This window comes from Chionomys nivalis, chromosome 25 (assembly GCF_950005125.1).
Source record: "Chionomys nivalis chromosome 25, mChiNiv1.1, whole genome shotgun sequence".
Lineage (NCBI taxonomy): Eukaryota > Metazoa > Chordata > Mammalia > Rodentia > Cricetidae > Chionomys > Chionomys nivalis.
This window is the reverse complement of record NC_080110.1, coordinates 7,004,908-7,020,279: the sequence shown is the minus strand read 5'-3', so window position 1 is coordinate 7,020,279 and position 15,372 is coordinate 7,004,908.

The window sequence follows — 15,372 nt, the reverse complement described above, 5'->3', positions numbered from 1 at the left end:
TTTGTATGTTACTAAAAGATTCATTTTTGAAATGACAGAAAGAAGTGGCACGATGGCTCAGTGGGTAGAGGTGCTTGCTGCGAAGGCTAATGACCTGAGTTTGACCCCTGGAACCCACATGGTGGAAGGAAAGAACTACTCCATGCAAGCTATCACCAGACCTTCATATACATGTCATGGCCCCCACACACAGACACAAACAAACATGTTAATTTTTTAATAGTAGAGATGCATGAAGACATCAATATTTACAACAAAGATGGTCTTGAATTCACCAATCTTACACATAAAATTTTTCTAGAGCATTCACTTTCAATTACATATTGCTTATGGAAACAATACCTGCTGTCAAAGTGAAAGTATGCATAATGAGCAAAGGCTGACCACGAATTTCATGCATTCATTTAACCACACAAAACCGAATTTAATTGAGAAAACAGTTTAGTAATAAAATAAATAATCCATCTGGAAAATAGAACCTTGGACTTGCACAGACTTAATAATATTGCTTCAAAATATGTAAAGCAGGGGCTGGAGAGATGGTTCAGTGGTTAGGAGCACTAGCTGTGCTTCCAGAATCTTCAGCACCCACATGGTGGCTCACGCCCCTCTGTAATTCCAGTTTCAGCAGAGCCAGTGAGTCCCTCTGGCCACCAGAGGCGCTGTAAGTACATGGTGCACAGGCATGCATAACACACAAGCAAAACACAACGCCTTAACATTTTTCAAAAATGAGATAAACTTTTTAAATAAGGAAAAAAATGTCCAAAAAATCTCAATTAATAAATTCCACCAAACGGACTGTAACTTTCATCTTGCACCAAAAATCAATAGGGAGCATGCCCACAAATTTAGATTCAATAAACCCTGAACTTTCTGCAGCACACAGAATGTATTTCAGGACAAACTGCAATAAAATTAAGAAATGGTAGCTTAAAATATGCATGTTGGAAAAGTTTAAATGTCCTGCATATAATTTGTAGGGCCACACATACGTCATAAAGGAAATGATCACTATTCAGACCTCAATGGCAGTAAAAGTATCACGTATGAAATGTGATGGTATTACATATCACATGTGACAGTATTACATACCAAATGTAATGATATTACATATCACATGTGATGGCATTACATATCATATGTGATAGTATTATGTATCAGATGTGATGATGGTATTACATATCAAATGTGTTGATATTCCATATCACATGTGACAGTATAACATATCAAATGTGATGATGGTATTACATATCACATGTTGTCAGGAGCCATGTCCCCGCAAATTATTATAGAAATCACCGCCGTGAGGAGTTTTGCAGAGAGCTCTACTCAATTGTATTGAGAATAGTCTTATTGACAAAGCCTATCCCACACCCAAATTAACTGTTAATAGAGAGCTATCTGTTAGCGGAACCTGCCTCACATTCCATGTGATAGTATTACATACCAAATGTAATGATATTACATATCAAATATGGTGGTATTACTTATCAAATATGATGGATGCAGCTTAGCCAGGAGAAACTGTAGCCTTGAATGCATGCGCTGCCTCAAATAAGTAGATCCACATGGGATGACTGCTAATTCAATGTGCTAGAGAAGTCCAAATGAAGCCACAAGAAGGAAGGAAGGAAGGAAGGAAGGAAGGAAGGAAGGAAGGAAGGAAGGAAGGAAGGAAGGAAGGAAGGAAGGAAGGAAGGAAGGAAGGAAGGAAGGAGTTTGTTTGTATTGACCAACTACTCCCCTGCTCAGGAGTGTGGTGTTTATGCTCAGTAACACTCCCTTTCCCAGCCGGTGTCAATTGCAAACAGACTCTCAATAAGGGTTGGAAGTCTACGTCCACCTCCTCTTAGTGCTGGGGCTCAGTCTGGCACAAACCTCTACAGACCTCGTGTGTGTTGACATCGTCTGTATGAGTTCATAGTTGGCATCAGCCCTGTGTCTGGAAGACACTGCAGCCTTGAAGTCAGCCACCACCTCTGGCTCTTCTATACTTTCTCCCTCCTCTTGCACACTGAGCCCTGGGGGAAGGAGTTTGATGAAGACATCGCATTTAGGACTGAGTGCCCCAAAGAATCTCAGGCTTTGTACAGTGTCCAGTGACATGCTTCCATGCTTCTCTGTCAAACCCATCTACTATAAGAAGTGTTTGTTTTGATTTTTGTTTTGTTGTTGCTGCTGTTGATGCAGATGTCAAGTGTGTGTGTGTGTGTATGTGTGTGTAAGAAAAAAAAAGGGAGGGAGGGAGGGAGGGAGGGAGGGAGGGAGGAAGGAAGGGAGGAAGGGAGGAAGGGAGGGAGGGGGCAAGGGAGAGAGATGGATTTGCGTGGGTAAAAAGTGAGAATCTTGGGAGGCAGAACATGTGATCAAAATATTTTTATAAAGAAAATTAAATAAAAATGTCTTTTAAAATATTGAAGCTTTGATTTCAGTGAAAGTGATCATACTGTTTCTTATAACCCCATTATTCATTTATAATGTTAAATAAGTTAACAATCAAAACGTTACTCACTTTGCTGCTGTGCCAATCTGATAACGGCATGAGCATGCTGAAGCATATACTAAGAGGGGAGAATAAAATAGAGGGAAAACAGTTGAATGTGCCAGAACTTTTTTTTTAAACTTTGAATAATTTGCTACTATAGAAGTGATTCACAAATAAATAAGTACACCAAGACTAATAAAGCCTATCTCAGGAGTACAAAGATGATTAATATTAGAAAATCAAAACAGCACCACATAATAAGTTAGGGGAAAGCAGTAATCTCCAAGCTTGAAAAAGAACAAATGAAACTCAATACCTACATGTTATAAAAACTTAGCAACTTAGACTCAGGGAGAATGACGTCTGCTTGACAAAGGGTGTCCATCTAAAGGCCTCCTATAGAGGCTGGCAAGATTGCTCAGTGGTTAAGGACACTGACTGCTTTTCCAGAGGACCTGAGTTCAGTTCCCAACACCCACATGGCAGCTCACAACTGCCTGTAACTACCGCTGCAGGGACTCCAGTTGCTTCTTCTGTCTTTTGTGGGACCTGCAGTCATGTACACATACACACATTGACACAAAATAAAAAATAAAATAAACCTTTGTAAAAGATATTAAATAAAAACCTTTTTCAACTATCAGGCTGAAGACTTGGGTATTCTTCTTTCTGTAATAAGGATGCCTGTAACGAAGTTAGTTTTCATTGTCAAGAAATAATTTGAACTACTGAAATTCCCACACAGTAAATAAATGCTTGGACCAGTGAGGTGGTTGAGTGGTAAAAGCACTTTCTGGGCCCCACACGGTGAGAGGAAAGAACCAAATCCTGCTATTAATCAAAAATAAACACTGTCTAGAATCACACAGGAAGTGATTCTCAGTGGGGTACTGTCCACACTGATTGGTTTGCTGATGTGGGAAGGCCCGCCCATTACTGATGGCCCCATTTCCTGGATGTGGGCTCTACGTATAAGACAGGAGAAAGTGGGTGATTTTAGATGTTGCCAGTGGCTTCAAGTTTGTGCTTCCTTGATATCCTCATCATGACAGACCTACAACTGTGAGATAAAACGAACCCTTTCTCCTGTCATTTGCCCTTACAGTCTATTTTATCATAGCTAGGATTATGCCCTTTAACACTGCTTGCATTCAATGCCTTTCTGAAAGTCATGACTAAAATAAAAAAAAAAAAAGACTAGGAAGTGGGGAGATATGTAGACACTAGACAAGAAGAGCCGGAGCTGCCGTTACAGATAACAAGTGTTTACACAGAAAGATCTATGAGAATATATAAAGAAACTGCTAAAAGCAGCAAGAGCTTGAAGGATGTAAAATTCACACAAAAAATCAATAACTTCTGTCTATACAAGCAACACCCAATTAAAAGGCACAACTTAAAAAATTGTCTCAGTCACGAGTAGCAACAAAAACTATAAGCTATGTGAGAACGTGGTTGACAAACTGTATTAATCTGTATTAATATTGGTGAAACAATATACAGATTTATTTAAGAAAATAAATTTGTGAAGCATGGTTGGGAGGGAAATGAGAAAATGCAGTGCCCATAAGTAAGAAGCAGGCAGTGTTTAGAGATGCCTGGGTCTTTAAAAATGTATCTCTAAAGTCAATGTATTCTGATCAAATCCACTGGGGTTTCCACAGACCTTGTCAAACTGGTGCTAAAATTCCTATAGAACCACAAAGGTCAAAGGACAAGGAGGACAGTTCTGACAAATCATGAAACAGGACTCACCCTCAAAAACATCCAGAATCGGCTGGGCGGTGGTGGCGCACGCCTTTAATCCCAGCACTTGGGAGGCAGAGGCAGGCGGATCTCTGTGAGTTCGAGACCAGCCTGGTCTACAAGAGCTAGTTCCAGGACAGGCTCCAAAACCACAGAGAAACCCTGTCTCGAAAAACCAAAGACGGCAGAGAGTACTTACTAGTCAGGAATCTGCTCTCCATCCAGAGGACAAGTGGAATCTTTTATTAGATCCCACCTCATGAGTCTTTTTGAACCAAAAATATTCCATCAAGGTCCTTGGACTTCCTAGGTTATCCACTCTGCAGTTACAGCAGCTTCACAGATACACTAACACTCTGTTCTAGGGAGCCTGACGGCCTTCACTGGAAAGGAGACTTCGAGCATGGAGAGATTGATGATGCAATTCTGAATGGGCCTTTGGATTACAAAGCAGGAACATCCAAGACATTGCTCTGCCACAAGCTGCTTGACCCTGAGCAAGTTATACTAATCTTTCTCTTCTTTCGCCTTCAAAATAGGTATACCAAAAATACTTGCCTAGGGATGTAGAGATGGTTCAGTGGTTAAGAGTGCTTACTGTTCTTGCAGAAAACCAGAGTTCAGTTTCCTCTGCCTACACAGTGACTCACAGCTTCCTATAACTCCATCTCTATGGAATCCAAGACCATCTCTGGCCTCTGTGGGCACTCATGTAAGCATAGCTTCTCAGAACCACACATATATACACAGAATTAAAAATCAAAGTACTTGAGGCAGGAGAGATGACTTGGAAGTTAAGATACTTACTGTTCTTACACAGGACCCCAGTTCAAACCACATCAGGCAAATCACAACCTTATTTCTCACTCCAGGAAATCCAAGGCCTTCTTCTGACTTGTTTGGGCACCCAAAAACATGTAGCACATACTCACACAAACACATACATACACATAAAAAATTAAATCTTAAAAAAAATACTTGCCTCATTGAGTTATTATGAAATTAAAGTGATACAATGTATTCAGAAAATTACTATACTGCCCATCATACAGTAAATATTTAATAAAGTTATCAATGATTATTGTGACTATATCATCCTAACTTATTTTTAGTTATAAAAATCCGAATTCAACACAAATTTACTCATTGAGACTACTAGTTGGCTCTCATCACAGAAATGTGAGGAAGGATACTATCTTCGTTAGGGTTTCTTTTGCCATGAAGAGTCACCATGACCATGGCAACTCTTATAAAGGAAAACATTTAATTGGAACTGGCTTACAGTTTTAGAGTATTAGCCCATTATCATCATGGTAGGAATCATGGCAGTCTGTTGGCAGATATGGTGCTGGAGAAGGAGCTAAGAGTTCTGCATCTTGATCTGAAGCAGAGGGAGACTGTGTACCACACTGGGTATAACTTGAGCATATAAGACCTCAAAGTCGGACTCCACAATGACACACTTCCTCCAACAATGTCACACCTAATGGTGTCACTCCCTATGGGCCGAGCATTCAAACACATGAGTCTATGAGGGCCATTCCTATTCAAGCCACCATGGGTAGCCTTTAGTGTGGTTTCTATTGCTCCACTTCTCAGTAAGACCATCAAATCTGGTCACCTTCATTCCAAAGCTTACTGCCCATTATCTAAAAATGCTCTCAGCAGAGTGAGGCTACATTTTTGCTTACTCCCACGGAGTCTAGCAGTTCTGGAAGGGGAAAGAAAATGTATTATCCATTGCAAGATCTAGAACTGCGAGTCATAAAACAAAAAAAAACGTATCAATGTAAGGGAAGTATGCAATTTCCCTATCAGTTCAACATAGGATGAGAGCCCTCTGAAATGAAAGCCCAAAGAAACATGAAAAACTATATCACAGATAGTCATGCAGACATATGATTGGAAGACAAGGGATATACTCTCCAGAATATAAACTAAAGGGAACTTAGCAAGGCTTGTCTATTCAGGTCTCTGGGTCTTTAGAGAGAAGAATGTTCCCTTCCTTGGGATGTAAGATAGGCCTCTCTGAATATGGGTCTTTAGCCTCCTTCCTATGGTCTTCAAATGCAATTTTTAAGGAGTAACCAAAATTCTTTCCAAATCACTGAGTCTGTTGGCACCATAACCAGGACATAAAAATCCCATTTTCTTAGAATAAAAAGATTCATGCCCTGGTGGTATGGCTGTCAGTAAAATGCCTACCTCATGAGTGTAAACACCTGTGCTCAGAGCCTTCCTCTAAAAACTGGCATGCTGATGTGAGGCTCTATTTGCAGCACAGCAGGATGGGAAGCAGAGACAGGTAGGTTCTAGAAGCTCAAGGGCCACCTAGCCTTGCTTGTGACAAAGTTCCAAGCCAGCAAGAAACCCTGTCTCAAACAAAAAGTGAAAGACGCCTGACCTCCATATAGGCACCATGTGTGTGCACACTCATACGTATATGTTCACTCATTCACACACAAGCAGCATACACACACCCGAAAGAAAAGGAAGAGAAAGAGGAGGAGGAGGCAGGAGAGTGGGGGAGGGGGAGGAGGCGAAGGAGGAGGAAATCTATTCAAGGGACACCTGCCAGCATTTAGAGAGATTCGCATCCTTCTCGTATCTATTGAATTTGTTTTGCGACCACGGAGGGAAAGCATCTGAAATGGGCAATTTTCACACGAAGAGGAAAGGTCTCATTCGTTCATAAACCCTCCAAACAAAGTTGCCATCTGTGCTACCCCAGCAGATGCTCAAGCCTCCGACTCAACTGCACAGGGACTAACCTTGGGCTCCTTTTTCCTAAGCAATTGGAAATCAATGTCAAATCAGGTCATGGAGAAAGCCGGCAAAGCACCTTTGTTCATATTCCCTTGCTATGGGGCAGACTCTCTTCGTTAGCATTGATCTGGTGGCAGACAGCTGTCTGTGCTTCATGGGATCAGGAAGATCCTTCAAGTACCTTTAGCCTGACATCAGTTGGCCTTGCTTTGGACTAGAAAAAAAAAATCTATATTTCTCCCTAAAACTTTTACTTTGGGACAGTAGCTAGATTTCTATTTCCATTACTTTGGTCAAATTGACTGAAAAATTGCAGGTGGGGAAAATTGCTTGCATTGTCTGTAACTGGTGTCTTTAAATTCCTAAGTGACCAAAAGTCAGAGCAAAGAGTCAGAGCAACAAGCCAGAGAAAAGACCAGTAGAACGTCCACCTCTCAGGTCATGCTGTGGGTACAGAAAAAGCCAATATGTGTTCTGCTTACACTGTCAGTACAGTGTGGGTGTTCCAGTGTCCAGGGCTGGATGAGTTCCTCTCCACCAGACAGCAGCTAGGTGTCCCATGTTAACTCAGTTTTGACTCCATCTACCAGGAGACCCCACAGAGTGCCCGATAAGACTAATGTCCCTTCAATTGCCAGTTGCAAACCCAGGGTCCTGTACCTCTGCTTCTGGCTGGAAAGCTGTGAAGTGGGGTACCCCTGACCCCCTGAAGGCTACTACAGAGAATCCAGATTATGTTCAGATAGAAGCAATGCAGACAAAAAGGCATAGGGGAGGGCATGGGTCCCTCCACAGATTCAGTTACCCAGACGGTCTCCATTCCCGGTGCTTTAGGTGTTTTATGGAGGTTTTCTTATACACATGTGATTGGTTATCAGTGGCTACTGCTTATCATGTTGCCCTTCAGCCTCTCTCCAGTCTGTGGAATAGCGAAGTTGGGGCTGAATTTCCAACCCTTCCTTCCCTTAACACCACCTTGGGCTTTCTGGTGACCAGTGCTCAGTCAGATGCTAATGAACAGTCTTCTCGCTAGCACCCACAATACATTCGTCACTCAGAGTTGTTAAGACTTTTAAGAGTCGTGTGCCAGGAGCCTGCAGAGGAGCTTCAGTACCTGGGCATCACATAGCAACATCAACCACCTCCTTCAGTTCGGTACCTTGTTTATTGGGAGACCGTTTTTAATTTCGTGGCATCTTTTCACCTTCGTGAGATGGACAAAACAGTTAGTCCCTCTCTCCTCGGGGCCTTCGCCAGAGGTAGGAAACAGTTCCAGCCCTTAAAATGAGCCTTCAGCTTGGACTGATTTCACCTGTGGCACGAGGCAAGCAAGGCAGGTTCAAAGCCTTGGGTGTTCCTGTTTGCTTTCCCCACTTCTTTGATACTTAATGACAAGAGACCTTGCAACACTACACAGTTGCTCCCGGGAGTTTGAGAAACAAATGAAAGCAATTAAGCCAAGGCCTTAGTGAGGAGCTGAGCCCCTCCAGATACTGAAACTTGGAACCGTTACCTAGCTGAGCCCAGCTCAGATGACTCAACCTGTACCTAACCTATACGTCCATCATCTGAACAGATACTTCCTGTTCTACACTACAGGGATTTTCTTCCAGCATTGTTGGAATAGTTGGCTCAAACATTCTTCCTTTTATGAGAAAATGAGATAATCCCATGCATAGGATGAGCCTAAACAAAATATCATTTTAATTGCCTTTGAAACAAACATAGAAGATGTGATTAAGTCCATAAATATGTCCCTTTTGGAGGCTAACTTTGATTTTTTTTTTAATATTATCTTCCTTCAAACTTCTTTTGGGAACTGCTTCTAGAAATTACTTTCTAAATCAATAGCACAAATTTTGGATTGTCAACTTAAATAACAATCAAAGGGATTCTCCAAAGAACTCTGTTTACTTGGGAATAGAATAGCATTGTATAGACCATGAGCATATTCAAAATAAGGGAGGCAAGAGGAAGTTGTCAAAGGAAGAAGCTGTGACTGGGTAAAATGCTTGGAAACAAAAAACACTGGCCACCAAGTAATAACATGGTGGCCCCCAGGTTGCACAGTTACTACACATATGTCTTTGCAGGCATGCTTCTTGTCATGCCTGTGTTAACATCATGTGGTGTTATGATTCTGGCACACTTTGGAGGGATGGTTACAATCAGGCAGTCAGAAATGAGGACACTGCCTTCTGTCGATTCAGAAAGAATTGTTCTGGTAACAGAAAATCTTCATTCTTTGAAAAGAATATTCTCTTGGATTTGTTTGTTTGTTTGGTTGGTTAGTTGATTGGTTTGGTTTGGATTTTGTTGTTGATGATGATGATTTTTTTTTATTCTCTCATGTATTACATCCTGGCCACAATTTTCCTTCTCTCCCTTCTCTCCCCTCTCCCAAGTCTCTCTTCCCCATACCTCCCCACCCAATCAGATTCCCCTCAGAAAACAGGAGGCCTCCCAAGGACATCAACCAAGCACTATATATAAATATATATGTGTATATATATATATAATATTACATATGTATAGCACATATAATGCTACAATAAGACCAGGCTCATACTCTCACATCAAGGCTGGATGAGGGTACCCAGTAGGAGGAAAAGGGAACCATAAGCAGGGAAAAAAGTCAGAGACAGTTCCCATTCCCATTGTGGGGAATCTCACAAGAACATCAAGTTTCTCATCCCTAACATACATGCAGAGGACAATCCCCAACCAGGCTCCTTGATCTCTGCAAGCCCCTATGAGGTCCAGTCAGTTGATTCTGTGGGCCATGTTCTCATGGTATTCCTGAGCCCTCTGGTTCCTCCACTCTTTCCTCTCCCTCTTCCGTAGGACTCCCGGGCTCTTCCTAATGTCTGGCTGTGGGACTCTGCTTCTGCTCCCATCAGTAGCTGGATTAAATCTCTCTGGACTCTTTGATGGTGATTCTGTTAGGATCAGCCCCCAGAACACTCTGCAGGTGAGGCACATTGTAGGTTGAAGGTTTTGTGACTGGACTGGTCTCACAATCTCTCCACTTGAGGCCTTGCCTCATGACAGAAGATGACCAGTTCATACTCTTTGTTCCCCCATTACTAAGAGTCTTTGCTAGGGTTACTCCTGTAGAATGCATGAAGTTTTCATTGTATTAGGTTTTTTTTCCACCTTGTCACCAATAAAGCTGCTATGAACATAGTTGAGCAAGTGTCCTTGTGATAGGGTAGGGCATCCTTTGGTGTAGCTGGGTCTTGAGGCAAATCAACTCCCAATCTTCTGAGATACCGCCATTTTGGTTTCCAAAGTGATTGTACAAGTTTTCAATCCCAGCAGCCACAGAGGAGTGTTCCCCTTACTCCACATCTCCCCAGCATGAACTGTCACTTGTGTTTTTGATCTTAGCCATTTGGACAGGTATTAGATGGATTCTCAAAGATGTTTTGATTTGCATTCCTCTGGTGGCTAAGGACTTTGAACATTTCTTTAAGTGTTTCACAGCCATGTTGGTTTCCTCTGTTGAGAATTCTCTGTTTAGATTTTTAATTGGATTATTGAGTTTGTTGATGTCTAGTTTCTTAAGTTCTTTACATATTTTGAATATTAGCCATCTGTCAGATGTAGAGTTGGTGAAGATTTTTTTTTCCCATTCAATGGGCTACCATGGCCTTGTCCTATTGACGGTGTCCTTTGCTTTACAGAAGCTTTTCAGTTTCACAAGGTCCCATTTCCTTCCATCTTCTGAAATCTTCAATTTCCTTCTTCAAAGACTTGAAATTTTTATCACATAGGTCTTTCACTTGCTTAGAGTTATCCCAAGATATATTATTTGCATTTATTATGAAGGATGTTGCTTCCTTGGTTTCTTTTTCAGCCCCTTTTGTCATTTGTATATAGGAGAGCTACTGATTTTTTTCAGTTAATCTTGTATCCAGTCACTTTGTTGAAGATGTTTATCAGCTGCAGGAATTTCCTGGTAGTTTTTTGGAGTCACTTACATATACTATCTTATCATCTGCAAATAGCAATACTTGTTTGACTTCTTCCTTTCCAATTTCCTTGATCTTTTTCAGCTGTCTTGTTGCTCTAGCTAGAACGTCAGTGTAATGGTATTCAATTGTATTTTAATAAATAAAGACTGCCTGAAAATCTGAGAGTAAAACAGTCCCACTGGTCAGCCTCACAGACCAGGTTATGGTAACACACACCTTTAATCCCATTACCCACAATGACACACACCTTTAATCCCATCACCCACAATGACACACACCTTTAATCCAAGTAGCCACAATCGTTACCATAAAAAAACAGGCAGTGCATGCTTTTAATCCCAGCCCTAAAGAGGAATGTAAAACAGGGAAGACAGCTCTCAGACACAGTCTCATTCTGAGATTCCTGGAGGCAGGATTGCCATTTCCAGATTGAGGTCGAGGTAAGAGCCAGTGGCTGGCTGTTTTGCTTTTCAGATCTTCCAGTTGAACCCCAATTTCTGATTGTGAGTTTTTATTAATCCTGTTTCACTTCAAGCACTACATTGAATAGATATGGAAAGAGTGAAGAGCCTTGTCTTGTTCATGATTTTAGTGAAATTGCTTTGAGTCTCTCTCCATTTAAGTTGACGCTGGCTATCAGCTTGCTCTAAATTGCCTTTATTATATTGAGGTATGTTCCTTGTATCCCTTATTCTCTTCAAGACTTTTATTATAAAGGGGTGTTAGATTTTATCAAAGGCTTTTTCAGCATCTAATGAGAAGATCACTGTTTTTTTTTTTCTTTCAGTGTGTTTATATGGTGGATTACATTGGCAGATTTTTGTAGGTTGACCCAACCCTGCATCTCTGGGATGACTCCTACTTGATCATGGTGGATGATCTTTTAGATGTGTTCATGGATTTGGTTTGTAAGTATTTTATGAAGTATTTTCATAAAAATACATGTTCATGAGGGAATCTGGTCTAATTCTTTTCTTCGTTGCACCTTTGTGTGCTGTCCAAGTGAGGTGTAAGACCCTCTTTCCCGATTGCTTCAGCCAGTGAGGGACAGGACCAGTTCTCCCTAGTGTTGCAGCCAATGCCAGGTGGGGCCAACTGTATACAATCCTATCCTCTTGGTTTTTAGTGGTATCAGGAGCCATGGGCATCAACACAAACCAAGGTTGCATCAGGACCATGAACCCAGACAGGGGCCTTGGCGGCAGCTCAGACCCAGACATTACTATGGCCCTGAGTGGTAATCAAGTCACCCACATCAACCAGCTTTTCACGGCTTTCCCCTCTTCAGACATGCCTCTGTAAAAAGGACAAGGACCATCCTGGTGCCTCTCTCTCCCATACCACACTGTACATCTGTTTGCCACAATAGTGCCTATCTGCCTGCAGCTGCCTGTGGGTCTCATTGTTCTGTTCAGTCCCTCATGGTACTGAGAAGGACCCTACTTCCAAGAATTATAATGGTGCCCAACTGAGACCTGGGGTGGAGCTGCTTGTCCTCCAGGGTCTTGTGTTTGAACTTGGGTTGTAATATTCATGTCTTGTTGTCATAGGATAGATGGCCTCTGGTGATGCCATATCACTCTGGCTGTTGGCGGTTGTGCTCTTACACTGGTGTCTAGGCATCTGGGTTGGGGATGACTATAGGTCTAGGTGCTTTTTTCTGAGTTTGCGTTTGTTGGATGGGTGTTTTGTTCCTTGGTTTCTGTTTTCTCTTTGATCTTCTGGTCTTTGTGGCCCAGAATTCTGGTGGCTCACATGACCTCTGATCCAGTAGGGATTCTTTATCCAAGTTGGGGGCTGGATTTGGTTCCTGTTCTCCATTCGTGCAGAGTACTGCTGTCTGTGAGTTACACCTGAATAAAGGCCCCTTTACTATACTCAGTTCTGAGCTAGTGTGAGACTGCTTTGTTCACGTTCTCCTACACCCAGTAGTGGAGCTGGCAGTGAGGGTGGAGGAGAGGACAGTGGGATGGGTCTCTAGGAACCGAATGAACAGAGAATGGGGCCACTCAGCTGGCAGGTGGGTCACTCCCCTGTTTTTCTGACTGGTGTAGCCTGCACCCCAGCACTGGGAGTCCCTTCTTTGATATTTTTTAAGCTAAGAGACATTACCAATTATTTTTGTTTCTTAAGGATCAATAAGAATTATTCAAAATTTTGTTCCATAGAAGTAATATGTACTTCAAAAAGCTTATAAAGTTAAAATAAAATGAGTCACCCTCGGGCTCACTCTATGAATCGGTTTTTCTCTTCGTGCAATCATAAGTATCTTTAAAAGCTCCTTCCTGTAAAATGTTGGTTTTCTTATCACTAAGTTTGTAATGTGAAACTTGAGACAAATGTTCGGCATCTGTTTGAATACAAACCACTCTGGTCACTTGTCGTGTGTATGTTTGTGTGTGCATGCGTGTGCGTGCGTGTGTGCATGTATATGTGTGTGTGTGTGTTGTTTCTTTTAAGACAAATTCAACATCTATAATATCTGTTAGTAAATTATCATCCAAGGATCTCTATTTCCTCTGAAACAAGGACTTGAGTGAGAAGATAGTGGTGGAAACCTCCATGAATTAGGAGAAATAGAACTGGGAGGTTAGACCCAGAATATGAAAGTCAGTGACCTCAGTGGATAACTCCCTAGACCTCCTGACATAAGGGGTACGTGTTCAAGTGCGCGTGCATGCATGCATGTGATGACTTTGACCCACAGGATGCTCTAAGCCAATCCTAAATGGTTATTCCATGAGCCGTGCTGAACTTTTCTATGTGGAGTCTCAGCTGCTGCTAGCCAGCCTTTCTGCTTTGGTCTGCCAAAGCCATCGCTTTCATCGGACACCGTAATGCAGCAGTCTGTAAAGCATCAGACATCACCAAACCAAGATGTGTGGGATCCAGGCATTGCCACACCCACAAGTTAGTGACACCCAGCTATAGTGTCTCCCAGCCTCTGACACTATTACTACACAGATAGTCACAGCTTCTTTACCTCCAATTCCAAGAAGTGATATTAATCTTTTTGTTTGTTTGTGTTTGTTTTGAGACATGGTTTCACTGTTTATCCCATAGCTGTCCTGGAACTCACTCTGTAGACCAGGCTGGACTTGAACTCAGAGATCCACCTGCCTCTGCCTCCTGAGTTCTGGGATTAAAGGTGTGCGCCACCACCACCTGGCTGGTACTAATCTTAAGTATGAGTCTTAATCCAAAAAAATTACAAGCTTTTTTTTACAAAATTGCTTCGTTGATCATCCAGGGAAACAGCCACTTGCAGAAATGAGCATGTAATATACCTTTTGAAATAACTGAATGTTTCTCTTTAAGTCAAGTTACTGCTAAATATATCTTCATTTTTGCAGACAGTTATAATTGTTGAATTCCTTAAAATTTATCTTTTATGCAATGTTAGATCATAAAATATAACTATGTATATCTGCTGATTGTGTAATATTCCAGACAAGACATCGGGTTTATTTAGTCATTGTCTTATAGCTGGATATTTAGCTCTTGACTTTTTAAAAGAAACGATGCTGTCACAGCATACTTGGGTATATGAATTTTCTCTTTCTTGTCAGCTACTTGTGAAAGATAGCAAGCTATAGGACTCTGAAGCCAACAGCTGGGAAGAGTTCTAAGGCATTCTCTATACATTCGGATGTTTGCTAAAGTTTTGTCATTTTCATTGCCAAGACAAATCACCAGCTACTTCCAGTTTGCAAGTCCTAACTGCCTACCATTGCTTGTAAATAGTTCTTGCAGGTATAGTAGGCCAGCTGGCTACAACTGTCCTTTCAAAACTACCTTCTGTCTGGTTCAAGGGCAGACTGACGTTCTCCTAGTCACTAGCTTGTTCTGCATCATATCTGTTTGCTACTCATCTTTTGGTGAGTTTTTCTTTAAATTCCAGTTCAGTTCAGTGGAGGATATCATGTTCTCTTGTGAACTTCAGCCACACAAAAGGGTCCACAGTATGAGATTGCAGTTAGGGAAATACCCTAACTTCCTCTCTTCCTCCCACCCACCCAGCCAGGGCTGGCTCTGTTTTGTTTTGTTTTATAACTAGTATATACATAACGGAGAAATGGCATATATTAGTTAAAGAATCAGTGGTTTGATTAGGCAGGAGGAGACAGACCTCAAAGAATAATAAAAATGATTTCTATCAATCACCGTTACTAATTGATAAATACATTGGAAATGTTCATGTCCCCAGAATGTAGTTTTGAAAGTTGCGGATTGAGGTGTCACAGAAGACGTTGTGTTGAATGGACAGAATATGCTAGATGTACTTGACAATCTGGAAATAATATCTATCAGGCAGTAACCACACAAGAGATTTTGTGCCTCTTATCAAAACCAAGAAAGGAACAAACAGGCACAGAATAAAATCTATATCTAAGT